The sequence below is a fragment of the Schistocerca nitens genome, chromosome 12 (genome assembly GCF_023898315.1).
Source record: "Schistocerca nitens isolate TAMUIC-IGC-003100 chromosome 12, iqSchNite1.1, whole genome shotgun sequence".
NCBI classification, from domain to species: domain Eukaryota; kingdom Metazoa; phylum Arthropoda; class Insecta; order Orthoptera; family Acrididae; genus Schistocerca; species Schistocerca nitens.
This window is the reverse complement of record NC_064625.1, coordinates 124,314,756-124,330,385: the sequence shown is the minus strand read 5'-3', so window position 1 is coordinate 124,330,385 and position 15,630 is coordinate 124,314,756. Positions and strand designations below refer to the sequence as shown.

Here is a 15,630-nt window from a genome sequence, read left to right as displayed (position 1 = left end):
CTCTGATGTTACATGCAATTCCTTCACACACTTTTTTAAAATCCTCAATTGCACCCTCTTCTAAAGAAATTTCATTTCCAACAATCACACGTCTGTTAACAGCATCTTGCAATGCAAACTGATTCGTTCTATTATTACAACACCCAATGTGCCCAACATTTAAACCAAGTGAAATTATACAATAAAAAACCAATTTTTGCCACTATTTGGTGGACCAATAATACATAGTGTGTTTAACTTTTTATTTGGTACATATATATTTTTACCTTCAAATTCTTGCCATCGATACAATCCTTTCTTATTAATCCAAGATACAAGATTTGTTAAAAATTTCGTAGCTTCGTCAGTATCATCTTCACCTTGAAATAATAAAATTTTATTTAGCCAAGAAAGAGAATCTTGAAGAGTATAATAATATTCCCAAACATTTGTCAAATGAGAATAAAAAATATCTTCAGAACCAGAGCACAATAAATTTTCTATACCATGTAAATCCAATTCATTTATAGTTTCTTTATACAATTCTAAGCCCATATCAAAAAATCGTTTGAATTTAGGGTCAATCAAATTAATAAAATATGGATGAGCAGATAGTATTACATTGACTATATTTTCCGGAGGGATACAATTATAACTTAATAAAAGGGATAGTACCTTTTTCGCTGTTTTTTCAGCATTGCACCCTTTCCCTGTAACGATTGGCTGGCGCTTGCTATGAGGCCATTTACATGCTGCATCACTGGTGAGTTCGCTTCCACATTGATTAACATTTCCAGTGTCTTGCCCCTCCAATACTGTGAGGGATTGCTCGACGAAACTGTTCCATTGTACAATTTCAAGCTCACCAGGCAATCGCTTATCGGTTCCTCTAAGCCGAACTTGTCCCCTACTTGGGGGTTTTTGCAAGTAGAGATATAAAAGAACATTGAGCCAGTCGATGTCTGACATGGCTGCGATTGCTCTAGTGCGTCTTGTTGTTCTCTTAATTCGACTGGCAATAAATCCGTCAGTTCAAAACCTACAGCGGCACCGTCTTGATGAGTAGATACAGTCGTGTATGAGGTGGATGTGGTCCCCATCATGTTTCCACATGATAATCTGGCCAGGGTAGGTTTCTGCAATGATATTAATTCGTCTACAGAATTCATCAACTTCGTCCTCTCCTCTGAGGGCAATAACGTCAGTGTAATACCGTCTTTCAGAGATCTCAGATATTCGGAGAAGCTCTGGAAACCAAAGGACGAGACTAATGAAGAACTTTCGAATTGAGTCAAATAGTTCAAAATGGTAAAGATGTATTCGCCAAAGAGTCCATCTCCCTGTGCCAGCTTGCAATTCAATCTCGTCATTAAGTATATCATTGTCTTCAAGGACGGTGTTGGTATTTCTGCTTCCAGCAGAGTGAAGATCATCTGGACAGCTTCCAACAGATTCTCCATTACAAATCTGCAAACAACAAATCAGCTATATCAGCGTCGTCTTCCTCTGAATCCGATACACTGATTAACGAGCCACCACAACGTACACTTCTGAACAATGGAGTATTTGCACAAAACATGCACCAAAGACTATATTGTTTAACATGTGGTGGACAAGTTACCCCATATGAAAATTGTGGTGTCTTAGTTACCATATTAATTTTCATTTCAATAAGAAGTGGTTGCAGTAGCACGTTTTGCCATGAATCGGATAATTTACATAAACAGTTTTCACAAATAGTATATACAAAATGCTTGTAAGTTACTTCGTAAAAAAATAATTTGATTTTGAATCTACTTTGCCAGAATGTACAAATGTCAAAAGAAGACATTGTGATTAAACCAAGTGTTTCCCATGGAACTGGAATTCCTGCTCTTATTTTTCCACAAGCTTCTAAAGCATCATTTATGATCTCACAAATCAGTGGAACATTCTCACTTTTATTAAATATATAACATTCTGGCAACCTATAGGAATTTAAATTTCGAAAATGGAATTCCAACAGAATATCTTCCTGTATAGTTTGTATTAAATCTAATTGAACATCCAAGGCATTTTGCAGTCTCCACAAACAGAAATTCATGCAAGTTTGTACGAAGTTTCCATTGTAATAGAAGTGTACTTACTATTTCTGGCAGCTCGTTAGCAACAATAGAAGTTCTCGGAGTCGATTCAGAGGACATAATGTACAGATGACAATACCATGCCCCTTATATACTGGAGTGGTTGCTAACCAACTTCAGTTATCAATACTCATATGTCTGTCACTCCAAAACGAAAACTTTCACACGTGCCAACCTTTTGCTGGCGTGGGTGCTTGCTCAGATAATTGTCCTAAAAGGACAAATTATCTCAGCGAGAAAGGGACCGCCGCCACGCTGACCCCGGGGGCCCCGGTGGGTAAATGACCTCGGGCGCTCGAAACATGAAGACGAGTCGTCATGTCTTCGTTTCACGAGCGCCCCGATCTTGCGCCCAGTGACTACCATCTGTTCCTGCACTTGAAGAAACACCTGGGCAGTCAACGTCTTCAAGACGATGACGAAGTCAAAACAGTGGTGATGCAGTGCTTAACAGGTCAGGCGGCAGACTTCTATGAGGAGGGTATTCAAAACTGGTACAACATTATGACACGTGCCTCAATATTGACGGAAATTATGTAGAAAAATAGATTAAGGTACAGGCTTTCATGTAAAAATAAAACTATTGAGATATCTTATCATGACTTTTTTAAATTTCAAAACTGAACTTACTTAAAAAACACGCCTTGTAGAGCAATGAAATTTTGGGAATGCATTTTTCTAGCAAATATATGTATGTGATTAACGTTGCAAGCTCACAGGTTAATTCAAGTGCGAGATAAGCCATTGCAAATAGGAAATGCTGGTACATTAATAACCAGTGTAAACGTCAGACTGTCAGATGCAAACACTGAAATTGTATTGTCGTGCATGTGCCGGGTGTCAGCCTGGGCGACGGATTTCCGTGCCTGTTGCAATTGGTCCGTCAATCGGTTAATCCTGTTTGTGGATAGACTTGTCACCTGATAATGTCCGACAAGTGCTCGATTGGAGACAGATCTCGTGATCTGGCAGGCCGAGGGACATGCTGACACACTACGAGTGTGTCGGGTTACAACAGTGGTATGTGGGTGAGCATTACCCTGTCGGAAAATGCCCCTGAAATGCTGTTTATGAGTGGCAGCACAGGTCAAATCATCACATTTGCTGTCACGGTGCACGAGATAACCATAAGAGGTCCCCTGCAGTCGTACAAAATCGCATCTCAGACCGTAGCTCCAGGTGTACGTCCATTGCATCTAGCACGCACACAGGTCGGTCCCAGGTCCTAGGCTGGCCTCGTATCCGAAACACGGCCATCACTGGCACCGAGGCGGACCCAGCTTTTGTCGGAAAACACAGCAGACCTCCATCCTGCCTCCCAGCGAGCTCTCGCTTGACACCACTGAAGTTGCAAAGTTTGAGGTCAGTGGAACGCACACTACAGGGCTTCCGCCTCACAGCTGGTCCTCAAAGCAACCGATTTGTAACAGTTCGTCGAGTCACTGTGGTGCCGAAGGTTGCTCAAATTCCTTCCGCAGATGCACTACGGGTGCACCGGAGCTGCCGTGGTGCGCACAGCCACACAAACGCAACGGTCGGCTACCGCAGCAGAGTTAAGCGTCACCTGCAACGTAGTACTGGCGCATTCCACCAGCTGACGCTAGAGGCGTTCCCGCCAAACAGTCAATCAGCCGTGAACTACGCACGTGCACGAGCCTTTTTCCGGTGCTGATGGTCACACTACGATATCACCATCCACCGATCAGAGATCTCCAACGTCCGCCAATCGTCATTCCAGAATCAGCGCAGGAAGACTGGAGCCGGAAGAAACGGAAGCAGGTGTCTTTCGACCCGCCACGGACTACCGCCCCAAAGATACGTCGATGCAGCCGGAACGTCCAGGTGCCTAGTCTTCGCTACGCCGGCCGACGACCCCGAACTCTGCGCCCATCTACTTCCTCGTCATCTGGTGGAAAGCGTCGAGAGAAAACCCAACAAAGGAACGTAAATTCAGTTCAGTTGCTAATATTTCAATTCAATAAGGTGGCATAATTCTTTGACTTGTTATAAAATTTTGGTAGGAGAAGAAGCCTTCAGTTTTTTGAAGGAAGTTTATCTTTTTGTAAAATTCAGTGGTGGCCTTGCTCCACCTAACAAAAATTTTTTAATCTGTGGATAAAACAGGAGACGTACCCCAAACACGACGGTCTCCCCTCTCGGTAGTGCCGTGTGGAGCGCAGTCTTCTTGCCCCCGTACGTTCTCATCACCACCGCTGCCAGCTATCACATATGGTGGGTACGTTCCTACCGAGACTTTCTGCAATATCACAAGAGGAATATCCAGCTTCTCGTAGCCCTATTACATGACATCGTTGAAGTTCCGTGACGTGCCAATAATGGCATCTGTCACAAAGACATTCTTGACTGGCACAAAATTTTAATAGACATCATCTTTCATATGTAGAAATACACCCAGTACAGAATCAGATACCAATGACACCACATCACCACGTGAGCAAAAACCAAATGTGGCAGTCTGTCAACTTAATCAGTGGGCTTGCCCCATTTAGTTATGACTTCTGTGGCAGAGAGATTTTAATGTTAATTTAAAATCAATGCACGAGGTTTCCAACATGTCTGTAGTCCAGTTTAATTTATTTGTCATCTGAAGTCTAAGGTTCAAACTTACAACATCGTCACGACAAGTACTGACTAGGCAAGCCGACACAGCACTCTGCTTTCCACAGTAATAGAAATTCACTTCACAGCATCTATCTGGTAAAAAAAAGTCACTTAAGAACTATGAAGCTTGCATACAACAGAGCTAAGTCTCTAAAATAATCTAAAAATATATGCTGCATTTTATTAGGTTGGTGCACATGTTCACAGCATTTTTCAGTAAGTTTAATAATCACAACAGATGAACATAACTGAGACTTTAGTCATCGATAATATATTCTCCTTCACTATTTACAGCAGTGTGTCAACACTGGGGTAATTTTTTGGTTCCACAACTGTAGAAATCTCTCGGTGTTGAGGCGAAGAACTCATCGAGCAATGTTTGGTGTACACTTTCATCCAGAATGGTCGTTCCTTGATCGAGATCGAGTGAAGACAATGGGTGTGGAGGGACTTCCTAACCCAACTCCAGTACAGTGTTTTCTGTGAGTCTTCCTTCTCAGATTGTATATGCGAGACATCTCACTTGTTGCATAAAAAGTTCTCGGTTTACTTGCCATGTCAAATTTGGATAAAATCCCAAGCTTTCGATGACTACCTCCGTCATCTTCATCGTGGGTAAAACTGACTGTCGTGGACCGGTGAGACTTCCGCTTTTATAAGCAGTGGACGGCTTCTCATTGGCTGGATGACGTCACGGTGAAAACGGCGCATACGAAGGTGGCAGCCTCTATGTCCACAGATTTTGTTTATGCTCTTTATCCAGCATTGCTTGCAGCGCCATCCATCGCAACAGGCGGAGAACTGCGAGGAATGTAAGAAGTCTCCCTCTGCACTCTTTTCTTTATCAACTGCGCGCTTCCATGCATTGCTGAGAGCATAACTGGAGTCTCTGTTGAAATATTTTCACAGAGTCTAATTTCGACTGCTTCCCTGATGACAGAGCCCCAATAGTTTGAAGTGTGAGCAAGTAGTCTTGTTTCATCAAATAAAATCTTATGTTTATTTAACAAACTGTGCTCAGCCACCACTGATTTTTCTAGATACCTGTATTTCAGGTGACGCTGATGTTCCACACAGCGATCAGCAACAGCTCTTGTAGACTGGCCCACATAATTTTTGCCACACTCGCAAGGAATGCTGTAAATTCCCGGTACTCTCAGGCCGAGATTATCTTTCACGGGTCACAACATTTCCTTAACCTTCCTGGGTGGCCAGAAGACTGGTCTGATTCCCTCCAGCTCAGGACTCTGCCGATCAGACCAGTCTTCCAGCCACGCAGGAAGATTAAGGAAATGTTGCGACCCGTGAAAGATAATCTCAGCCTGAGAGTACCGGGAATTTACAGCATTCCTTGCTAGTGTCGCAAAAATTATGTGGGCCAGTCTATAAGAGCCGTAGCCAATCGCTGTGTGGAATATCAGCGTCACCTGAAATACAGGTATCTAGAAAAATCAGTGGTGGCTGATCACAGTTTGTTAAATAAACATAAGATTTTATTTGATGAAACAAGAGTATTTGCTCATGCTTCAATTTATTGGGACTCTGTCATCAGGGAAGAAGTCGAAATTAGACTGTGTGAAAATATTTCAACAGAGACTCCAGTTATGCACTCAGCAATGCATGGAAGCGCGCAGTTGATAAAGAAAGAGTGCAGAGGGAGACTTCTTACATTCCTCGCAGTTCTCCACCTGTTGCGATGGATGGCGCTGCAAGCTACGCTGGATAAAGTGCGCAAACAAAATCTGTGTACATAGAGGCCGCCACCTCCGTACGCACCATTTTCACCGTGACGTCATCCAGCCAATGAGAAGCTGTCCACTGCTTATAAAAGCAGAAGTCTCACCAGTCCACGACAGACAGTTTTACCCCCGATGACGATGACGGAGGTAGTCATCGAAAGCTTGGGATTTTGTTCAAATTTGTCGCGGCAAGTAAACCGAGAGCTTTTTTAGGCAAGGACTCCATCGCGAAAGACTTCGTAGTCTCACTTGTTGACAATAAATGTCAGCAGTGATGGTTGTAACTCAGGGAAGCAATTCGTAGTGCATCACACCGTCGCAATTCCACGAGGTGTGTAACATCTTTTGAGGATAAGCGCATGTCTTTGTACGGAGAGTTGCTTCTGTGTTTGGGCTCGACGATTCCTTTCTTTCCCTCGTGTTAGCATAAAGACACCATTTCTCATCACCAGTAAGAACACAGGAGAAGTACAGTCAGTATTGTTCACGAGCCAGTTGATGACGAGCAACCAGAGATGCACGTATGGCCACCCACTCATTTTTGTGGTTTGGGTTTATAATGTGTGGTATCCGTACATCCTATTTTTGAAACTTTCCCATTACAAGCAGATGTCACACGATAGTGGAATGAATACACTCCATCACATTTGCATGTGCTCAAGTAGACTGACACGGATCATTGAGCGTTAAGGGGCTCCGGAAAGGTTCAAAATCATGAAAAGTTCAATTTTTACTTTTTTGCGTTTTCTGAATCTGCAGACTATTACCTTTTAATAGATATATAATTTATTCAATTCCGAAGACTACAACTATTTTTAAATTTTTTTTTAAATGTGTTCTACATGGGCGTGACCCACTGGGGCGCTGTTAAACTGCTGTCAAATGGTGTTATTATTAACGTCCGTGTTCATCAGGTACATTTTAGTGATGTGAGGTAAAGTATAAGTATGTGTTGTGGCTAACCTGTGATGGTTCAATATATATCGCTGGTGTGATTGTTGATTGTTTCATGTTTATTTACTCTGTCGTTATCTCGAAAATATTCATAATTAATTCTGTTTCTTGAGTCTCTGTTTTGTTGAAGTATAATAATGAGTAAAAGTAAAGTTATTAGAAATCCTCTGAAGGCTTTTAAGAAAAGGAGAAATGTTGGAAAGCCAAAGGTATTTAGAAATATGGGAATGAAGATAGGTTCTAACATGGTACGAGCGATGCTTGCTTTAGACAAGGAACGTCTTCGGGCTGCAGACAGGGCTGTAAAGAGTCTAGAAATACATGCAAGAGTAAACAGGAGGAGGAACAAGAGGAAGCTGGAGGAGGAGTTTGCAGAGGATGAAGATAATCCATCCTATGGACCTGGAATGCACTAAAAAGTTAATCCAATCTTTGTCGCTCGATTCCCAAAACTTTTATTTTCTCATACTAATTACATGTTTTCTAAGGATCTTCCAAACATATTTGTTTCAAACTTTCAGTAAATATTACACAGTACCTTCTGCATAATTTAACACAGCCTTTTTCCAAAAAAAACTGTATATTTTTGAATATATAAATAAAAAATTGCAAAAAATGTTGTGAATTTTCATTACAATTGAAAAAAAATCATCTTTAATAACTGAACTAAAATTTTGTAAAATCCCTGTGTTAAGTTGTAGCCCATATTCCAATAAATAATCTGTAAAAAGTTCAACTTCCTACCTCAAATACTTTGTGAGGAAAGATGTAATTTATAAGCGTTATTTTAACATTGCAAGTATAGGGCGTTCTGGAGCCCCTTAATGCATTTAACCCTCGAGCGGGCGCACCGTTTTTCGTTACACAAGCGGGCGCACGGTGCAATTTGTACACAAGAAAAGAATAGCTTTCCTTATGTTACCAAGGTAAGTCATGTATGATCAAAATCACAGTTTAATCTTAGTTTATTTAAACAAGGAGAAAATAAATTTATATGATATGAGCTAAACAACTGTTTTATTAAACAATAACAAAATAAATTTTCACTATAACTCTCCGTTGCCAAGGACACGTGTTAAAGCGACAGTAATGATGCAATTGAAGCATGAAGCAGTGCAGTTGCATCAGATCTCAGTCAGCTGCTTATTCGATCACTAATTATCTCGTAGACAACTGCCTCAATGTGGGATTATGTTGTTAGTTCGTAACTGAGGTCATTTTTTGGAACTGATCGTAAATTTTTTCTCATTTAGCTTGCTTTGTATTTTATATTACTGCTGCTCACTTGGACATACGACAACACAATTTATTGCTGTGTTACCTTAAGCAGTACTGAAGGAATAGGTATATGTTTGCACTTGTGAAACAAAAATGGAACCACACAAAATCATTTTATTTTTGGTTGGCGCACTATACACAGGTACACCCGCTCGAGTGTTAAACAATTTTCATCAAACCTCGAAAGTCTTCCTGAATGTGGAGAGTCACTAATGTCTAAACTATCCTCCTTGCAACAAGAAAACCATTTGCTTGCTGTACCCTGTCCAATGGCATTATCCCCGTGCACGGTGCAAATGGTTGTGGCTGCCTCCATAGCTGTCACCTATCTATTGAACTCAAACAAAAGAATAAGTCAGGAATGTTCCGATATCTTCACTTGGCACTCCATTTTCTAGTGCGCATAGCTCTACTCACAATCCCCAAATGACAAAATGACGATGTGTAAACTCAAGTAGCAACAGTAAACTACATATAAAAAATGGCAATTGATAAGAGGGTCACTCCAAAAGAAATGTAAACTTTTTTTTAAAATCCATCTTTCATTCTACATGTTTGAAAGTATTACAGTGTGTAGATACATCCTTTAGGAACAATATTTTCATTTCTCCACATAATTTCCATCCCTCTCAACTGTCTTACACCATCTTGGAACCAGCGCCTGTATACTTGCACGGTAAAATTCTGGACCAACTGTTCGGCAGCATGCACAAGGGAGTCATCATCTTCAAACCTTGTTCCACGGAGAGAGTCTTTCGGTTTCCCAAAGAGGTGACAGTCACACAGAGCCAGGTCAGGACTGTAAGGTGGGTGTTTCAGTGTTGTCCATGTGGTGTCACCGCCAGACACCACACTTGTTAGGTGGTAGCCTTTACATCGACCGCGGTCCGCTGGTATACGTCGTACCCGCGTGTCGCCACTTCAGTGATTGCAGACCGAGCGCCGCCACACGGCAGATCTAGTCTTGAGAGACTTCCTAGCACTCGCCCAAGTTGTACAGCCAGCTTTGCTAGCGATGGTTCACTGTCTACATACGCTCTCATTTGCAGAGATGACAGTTTAGCATACCCTTCAGCTACGTCATTTGCTACGACCTAGCAAGGCGCCATATTCAGTTACTATGTCTTCTGAACAGATAATATTATGAATCATGTACCATCAAGAGTGACGTTCATCATAATGGATTAAAGTTAAGTGTGTCCGCTTTATGAATTCTAATTCCTTGTCATGTTCCAGACCTCACATCAGTATAGTCCTTCCCTCCTCACACCAGCCTGCGTGAGCTAAAACGCGTGCATTTCGGTCTCCACTAGTAACACGGTGTTGGCTCTTCTGCCAACACAACAGTCCATCCAAGTTTTGTGATCACTTCCATGGTTTTTTGACTGACATGTGGCCGTGCATTGTCGTGCAACAGCAAAACATCCTGCTTTTGCCGATGTGGTCGAACAGGACTCAGTCGAGCTTTAAGTATCTTCAGTGTCGTCACATATGCATCAGAATTTACGGTGGTTCCACTTGACACGATGTCCACAAGCAAGAGTCCTTTGGAATCAAAAAACACTGTAGCCATAACTTTTCCAGCAGAAGGTATGGTTTTGAATTTTTTTTTCTTGTTTGAATTTGCACGATGCCACTCCATTGATTGCCTCTTTGTCTGTAGTGAAAAATTGTGGGGCCATGTTTCATCACCTGTCACAATTCATCCAGGAAATTCATCTCCACCATTCTTGTACTGTTCCAAAAGTTTGCTGCATACCATTTTTCTTGTTTCTTTATGAGCTACTGTCAACATCCTGGGAACCCACATGGCACAAACCTTTTTTAACACCAAAACTTTCAGTATTCTGCAAACACTTCCTTCCCCTATCCCAACGTGGTGTGACAATTCATTCACTGTGATGCATCTGTCAGTAGTCGCTAATTCGTTAACTCTCTGCACACTGTCTGGAGTGTGTGCAGTACGAGGCCTGCTGCTGCAAGGACAATCCTCAATACTGCCGTGCCCACTTCCATCACGTAACCTGCTCGGCCACCGACTAACTGTACTGCGATCGACAGCAGCATCTCCGTACACCTTTTTCACCTTCTTGTGGATGTTTCCCGCTGTCTCCTTTTTACAGCACAGGAATTCTACGACACCAGGTTGCTTCTGACGAACGTCAAGTGTAGCCGCCATCTCAAAGACGTGCTGTGATGGTGTCACTCGAGGGAAGAGGTTGAACTAAGTTTGAAAACAAGCTGGAAGGATGTATCTACACACTGTAAGACTTTCACACGTGCAGAATGAAAACCGTATTTTTACAAAAATAGTGTGCATTTCTTTTGGAGTGACCCTCACAAATAAACCCATAGCAACTGGAATATTCAAATGCAAAATAAAACTGCTACGAACTTGTGCACCAACCTAATAAAAAGAATACATATGGAGTATTGGTGAAATTATTAAATTTACAGATTAATAGCTCAAGTGGTTCTGTGGTACCCAGAACGGATCAATGCTGCAATACTGACATTAGTATGCAGTATATCCTCCGCAGACAGCAATAAAGACACTTAACTCTGGCATTTGCTCGGTCATAGAGGTGACAGACCGTATCCGGATACGTTATTCCACACGTGTTCCCTCTGCTCGCTTAGCTGTGTAAGAGTTGTGGGCGGACAGACGTCGTGAATCACCTGTCGTCCCGTTATCCCCTGACAGGTGCTCCTCTAGAGACGAGTCTGGTGGCCGTGGCAGACCTCTCACAGCATCCCCTCGCAACAGCTCGTTGACATCCTGTTGCGAGAACAGCAGAACCGGTCCGGAAAAATTCTGCAGGTATCGAGGGTCGGTCAGCTGGAAAAATTCTATTAAAACTGTGTCCCACAAAACGAGTGAAACAACAAAAGAGAAAGAAAAACTGCATATTAATCTCAAATTGCCGATTATGCACTAATGAACGAGGGCTACTCACAAGGGAACCTCCCCATCGCACCCTCCTCAGACTTAGTTATAAGTTGGCACAGTGGATAGGCCCTGAAAAACTGAACACAGATCAATCGAGAAAACAGGAAGAAGTTGTGTGGAAGTATGAAAAATAATAAGCAAAATATACAAACTGAGTAGTTCATGGGAAAATAGGCAACATCAAGGACAATGGGAACGCAGGCGCGCTGTGGTCTCGTGGTAACGTGAGCAGCTGCGGAACGAAAGGTCCTTGGTTCAAATCTTCCATCGAGTGAAAAATTTAATTTTTTATTTTCAGTTTATGTGACAAACTCTTATGCTTTCATCACTTTTTTGGGAGTGATTATCACATCCACAAGGAAACCTAAATTGGGCAACGTAGAAGAATCTTTTTACCCATTCGCCAAGTGTACAAGTTAGGTGGGTCCACAACATATTCCTGTCATGTGACGCACATGCCGTCACCAGTGTCATATAGAATATATCAGATGTGTTTTCCTGTGGAGGAATCGGTTTACTTATGACCTTGCGATCAAATGTTTTCGGTTCCCATTGGAGAGGCACGTCCTTTCATCTACTAATCGCACGGTTTTGCGATGCGGTCGCAAAACACAGACACTAAACTTATTACAGTGAACAGAGACGTCAATGCAGGAACGGACAGATAATAACTACGCAAAAATAAAGAAAGTAAAATTTTCACTCCCGGGAATACTTGAACCAAGGACCTCTCGTTCTGCAGCTGCTCACGCTACCACGGAACCACGGTGCTCCTAAGCTTACATTGTCCATGATGTTGCCTATATGGCCCATGGACTGCTCAGTTTGTATATTTTGTTTATTTTTTCACAGTTCCACACAACTTCTTCCTGTTTTCTCAATTGATCTGTGTTCAGTTTATCAAGGCCTATCTGCTGTGCCAACTTATAACTAAATCTGAGGGGGTTGCGATGGGGAGGTTCCCTTGTCAGAAAGTAGGGAACGTTTCTGTCTGATGCCGCTAGGCACACCCCAATCACGTGTATTTTGGTACGTGCGTGCTCCACAGCTCAGTCGGCATCCGTCTGTGACAGTGGGAACGTCTCTGTGCGTCTGGCTTTATCAATATTCGAATGTGCGCTGCAATCAAAAATGCCACCAGTTTTGAGGTGCAGTCTGTGGTACGGTTTCTGTTGGCAAAAGACCTAAAACCTACAGTAACTTATCGTGAACTGTGCGAGGAGTATGGAAACAATGTAATGAGTGAATGTCCCGTCCAGAAATGGTGTATTCGGTTTAGAAATGGGCAAACCAACGTTCATGATCAAGAGAAGAGTGGACTCCCGAGCACTGTGACTGACGATCTTGTCACTAAAGTTGATGAAACGATTTGTGGAAACCATCACTTCACAATAATGGAGCTTTTACTTTCTTTTCCATAAGACTCATGGACTTTGTTGTTTGAAATTGTCAATAAAAAGCTAGGCTACCACAAATTTTGTGCACGATGGGTGCCCAAAATGCTTACAGAGCTTCATAAAGAACAGTGAATGGAGGCAACTTTGACATTTCTGGAGGCCTACCACAAACATGGTGATTCATTACTGGACCAAATCGTAACCAGTGACGAGACTTGCGTGAAACATATCAATTGCGAGACAAAATTACAGTCTGTGAAGTGGGGGCACACAAGGTCCCCCCCCCCCACTCCCTCCAAAAACCAAGAAAATTTTTGCAAACAGTGTCAGCAAGGAAGTTGATGGTGATAGTATTTTGGGATAGGCAAGGTGTGCTTCTTATTGATTTTCTCGAATTTTCTCGAACATGGAGCAACCCTATATTCTGTGCGGTACTGTCAAACTTTGCACAGCCTTCAACAGTTCAAAACAAACACCGAGGAAAGCTGACGTCCAAAATTTTGTTACTCCAAAACAATGCCCGACCTCACACGGCAAAGCATACTAAAGAACTCCTTAATTCACTCAAATGGGAAATTTTTCCTCATCCACCCTACAGCCCCAATCTTGTACCAAGGGACTTCCACTTGTTTCCCAAGATGAAGAACTGGCTTGCAACGCAGTGCTTTGGTGACGACACAGAACTCCCTGGGGGGCGTGACTCACTGGCTCAAGTCTCAGGAGGCAGAATTTTACGACAAAGGTCTTTCAAAGCTTGTCCATCGCTATGATAAGTGCCTCAATGTGTTTGGTGACTGTAAAAGTAGTATGTCAGTTGCTCTTTCAAATGTATATAATAAAATGTATTTCTTGTACTAAGTTTTTTTTTTTTTTTCTTTCTTTCTGAATAGCTCTCGTAAATAAATTTGAAATTGTAAAGGGTGAAAGGATGGTGATTTAATTAATACCAAGTGCGAAAAAAAATTAATTATGTGTTATCTGTGTATTGTGAGAGTCCATGGAAGCAATATCCTAGAACCTCCTTGACAAAAACTGTGGCTATCTGATATGAAGAAAAATGCTTAACACTCTTGTTCTGGAAGCAAAAGGCTGCAGATTTCCTATACAGCTCACGTATGTAAGCGTTGCTTTATAATATAGGGTCCCCCTACATAAAACTGGCACACCCGACATATCGGTTAATCATTTTCTAATTGAATTCCTTATATAAACTCTCACAATAGCAGATCTGGTCACAGAAAAACCCACATATTCTGCACGAGGAACCTCTCCATTCAGTGGAGATAGGTGTTTGGCATGCACTGCCCAGCACGCCCATTACTGACCATATATTTTTCAGTGTTCAAGGTTAAACAGTGCCGCACATCTAGAGATGCAGTATTCTGACAAGATGGAGCATATGCTGACTAAGTGTGTGCCACATAACTGATGTCTTCCCGTCGAGACAGACTTGCCAGTAGAGAGGCCCCTATGGTCCCTGGACTTAACATCATGTACCGTATTTACTCGAATCTAAGCCGCACTCGAATCTAAGCCGCACCTGAAAAATGAGACTCGAAATAAAGGAAAAAAAAATTTCCTGAATCTAAGCCGCACCTGAAATTTGAGACTCGAAATTCAAGGGGAGAGAAAAGTTTTAGGCCACACCTCCGAATCGAAACAAAGTTGGTCCATTGTAATATGAGACACAATTTAGGTTGAATGAAAGACGATACAGCTGCAGTAGTTTGGTTCGAGTCGTAAGCTTAGCAGTTAAGCTTTACCAGGTAGCCATTGCTATGCGTCAGGCGATCCGTCCGTATTTATACGGGTCCCCTTCCTTTTTCACGTGCTTCGTCTGGTTTGAATCGATTGCTTATTTTGCTTTGATCTGATAAGTGCCGTTTTCTTTGTTATAGGTGTTTACGTCACTCTAAGCTGAAAATGCATTACTGTACTGTGTCATGCATTGTTTGTCGCATTTTGATAGTGCGTGTTTACGGCCTGTCGCCGCTCGCGGCATGACTTGCTTTTGTGCGCGCTACCGCCACTTAAAAAAAAGAGGAATCGTCTAATTAGCGAAACAATGGCAAGAGACTGCTATTTGTTGTTACTTACACTGCTGATTTCTTTGATTATCATCAACAAGAACCAAATAATAGACTGCGTATGATAGAACATGTTCTGAACGAGAGTTTAGCGAAAATTTTTCTCTGTTTGAAAATCTTTGCGGCCGCTTCTTTAGTACATCAAATTCTGCACAGAAATTAGTCATCTTACATTTAAAATCTAGTCAGTTGCCGTGCTTCATTTCTGACTGTATCACTATTAGGCATAAGAATAATACGAATATAAACATGACACGATACGTATATTCTTCCGCATTTGCTGTTCTCTCACTCTAGTTTTGTAGTTTATTAGGCAGACAGGATTTAAATGAGATAGCAGCAAACACGAAAGAATAGATGGCAAAATGTTTATATTCGTATTATTCTTATGGTGAAAAGAATAATGCATGTGATTCACATTTCATCAGGTTCCTATTAGCAACCATCTCTTCTCACAGGTAGGAAAAAACTCGGAACGTAGAGTTGGCCATATTGACAAAC

At 41.9% G+C, this 15,630-nt stretch overlaps 1 protein-coding gene across 3 annotated transcripts in view; it reads right to left on the bottom strand.

Moving 5' to 3' along the window:
- LOC126215056 (F-box/LRR-repeat protein 7-like) overlaps nucleotides 1–15,630 on the bottom strand; it is a 167,851-nt gene that overhangs the window by 82,365 nt on the left and 69,856 nt on the right. The window contains exon 1 of one of the 3 annotated variants that reach the window (XM_049941704.1): nucleotides 11,290–11,359. The exons of the other annotated variants lie outside the window; for them this stretch is intronic. The gene's annotated coding sequence lies outside the window, so the exon portion shown is untranslated. Of the gene's footprint in view, nucleotides 1–11,289; nucleotides 11,360–15,630 lie in introns of those variants that run through there. 3 annotated transcript variants of the gene reach the window in all.